Genomic DNA, 3,013 nt, shown 5'->3' on the forward strand with positions numbered 1-3,013 from the left:
AAAAAATTAAAAAATTTTGGTTTTAAAAAAATAAAATTTTTGTTTTTTAAAACATATTTTAAAAAAAATCTAAAAAAATAAAAATAAAAAATAGTTTTTTTTTTTAAATAAAAATTTCCGTTTTAAAAAAAAAAATTAAAATTTTCGTTTTAAAAAAAATTATTTTTTTTAAATTTTAGGGGTATTTTTGTCATATTGAGAAATATAAAGGGGCATTTTGATCTTTTTGCTAGCTTTAGGGGGGATATTGACAATGTTTTAGTAGTTTGGGGGGTATATTGTCGCAATTGAAAGTTTGGGGGGGACATTGTCAATTGGGTGGTAGTTTGAGGGGGTTATGTGGACTTTACCCTAAGTTTAATTAAGTGAGTTAGACTGATCAGGAATATCCCTTCAATTTTTTTTAAAAAAATTTGAGATTTTCTTATTATTAGATTCTAGTCAAGTAGTCATGCTTTATATCTAACAATTCACAACATGTCAACTGTCACACAAAATAAATGCTGAAGTTAATAAAAATTTATTTTCTCTCTAGTTTATTTAGGCGGATCAGGCTTATATGCTGTAGTTAAAAAATTCAAGGGTGAGGATTTAATTAAACTAATTGAAAGGTTTAGATCTATCATAATAAATACCAATAAATAGATGAAGTGATGGATGAAAGATAAAATTTGTATTTATTATGATAGATTTGTGCCATTCAATTACTTTAGTTAAATCCTCACCCTTGAATTTTTTAACAGCATGTATGCTATAATTTTAACTACAACATACAAGCCGGATCAACCTAGTTTTAACTAAAGTAATTGAATGGCACAGATCATGTATATATGGGAAGCTTTCAGCTTAAGGTCCATGCTTGAGATGTCTTATTGTCATGCCTATAAAACAGACGTGTCTTGATTAGTAACTTAATTTCAAATTGAGCATCTGAATTTCTTCCAAATCTGTCGGGAGGAAATATTCTCCAATCCTTTTTTTTTTTTTTTTTAAGAAAAATATAGAACTTCCATTGATGAAATTTTATGAGCATGCATAAAGCTCTTATAACATAGAGCATACAATTATGAAAAATCATAGCCAAAAGCTATGAAGGATACAAAGTCATAAAAATGATTTTAAGCTTCCGCTAACTCATGTACAATTATATTTAAAGAACATATCTACTTGGTGCAGACTAAATATAAGACATGAGTAACACAAATACAAAACAAAAATAAAAAAACAACTAGAAACTAAAAATCCAGCCATGAGAGTTAAGCCTCCACACCGATTTACTCCATCCTCAACCTGAAGGCCATGACAAACAAAATAAAAAATAAAAACCCCACAAACAGCAGCAGAAAAGCATAGCATCGTAGACATCCCTTCAGAAGACGCACATTGGCCGAAGAAGATGATCAGATATAAGGTTGAAGAAACTAGATCTGGATCTAGATCTAGATTTACAAACTAGATCTAAAGTAACCCGCCGAAAACAGAAACCAGTGGAGCTTATAGAGAAGACACCGAGCACTGCTATCATGAAAAGGGAGGAGGAAAGATTTAGATCTAGAACTTTCCTCCTTCTCCAATCCATTTAAAATAGTGTTATGTGTTTATAAATATCTAAAAAAACACATTAAATTTAGTTTAAGTTGGTAAACTGCTATTAATGACGTTAAGAATTTAATGTATCTTTTAAATGTTTATAGACACTTGTCACTATTTTAAATGAATTGGGGTGTGTGTAGACATCACTAAAGAAGAAGAAACCCTAAGCCTTGAGAAACCCTAAGCCCCCCTCCAGAGCGCCGCCGCCTCAGGGGAGGAGGGATGCCCGTTGCCTGCATCCCTCCTCCCTTCCTTGCTTCCCGTTTTTTGTTTTAAGTTTGTTTTTGTCTTTGGTGTTTTCTGTTCTGTTGTGCTTGTGTTCTCTCTCGGTGGGTACTGCTTTTGGGGGTTTTCACTTAAACTCTCCCCCTCCCTGTTTGTTTGTGTGTGCCGCCGATCTCTTCCGCGCTCGCTTCGCTACTCACCGCTCGCTGTCAGGTTTTTTCACGCGCCCCTCCTGCGCCAAGCTTTTTGTGCCACCTTCCGCGGCGGTTTCCGGCCAGCTCGAGATCGGCCTCCTCCGGCTGCCGTGACCCGCTTTGAGTGTTTTTCGCATTTATTTTTCTGTTTTGTTGTTTTTCTGTTTTGTATTTCTTTTGAGTTCCCCTGTATTTGGTTTTATTTGCTGTAATTTCTTTTCCTGCATTAGTTTTATTGTTCCCTTTATTTCCCTGTATGGTTTTATTTATGCTTGTAATAAGGCTTTCTCCTCCTGCTTTGTTGCGCCCGGTTGCTGCCCGATATTACTGGTCCAAACCTTTGGGTTGTGGATGTGAAATTTATCCTGGCTTTCGAGTCGAGGAGGATGAATATCGGCTTGTGGGTTTTGCTCTCAAGGCTGAGGAATAAGTATCGGCTTGGGGGTTTTGCTCTCAAGGCCGAGGAATAAGCGCTACCTATGCATTAGATGGTGTCTGTTTGATACAGATCTGAGTTTTCAACCTGATATTTAGTCATAGGTTAGCGGATGCTGTGTTTTGATTGATTTGGTCTGTTGTTGATGACTGTATCTTTAACTTCGGCTATGATTTACTTCAGAACTTTTTGCTCTGTTTGTAAGAACTTTAGGCTCACAGCTTTTATCAATGAATGAGTATGATACGTTTCAAAAAAAAAAAAAAAAGAATTGGAAGATATTTCCTCATTGATTTGAAGAAAATTTGTCATTTTTTTATTAAAAAAATAAATAAATAAAAATTATCTTATTGATATCGTCAAATGTCAATAGGTCAGTACTAAATTTAGAAATATTCCAAAGCCAATAATATGTGTAAGCACTATTCTCTACAAAAATTGTTAAATAGTGCATTAAAAATAATAATATTACCTCCTCAATAACTAAAAGTTAACTATCTCTCTTCGAGCTGCTTTTATCTGGATTCATTTAGTGTCCAAAACTTATTTAACTATTTCTCTTCCA

This window comes from Corylus avellana, chromosome ca1, assembly GCF_901000735.1.
Source record: "Corylus avellana chromosome ca1, CavTom2PMs-1.0".
Classification (NCBI taxonomy): domain Eukaryota; kingdom Viridiplantae; phylum Streptophyta; class Magnoliopsida; order Fagales; family Betulaceae; genus Corylus; species Corylus avellana.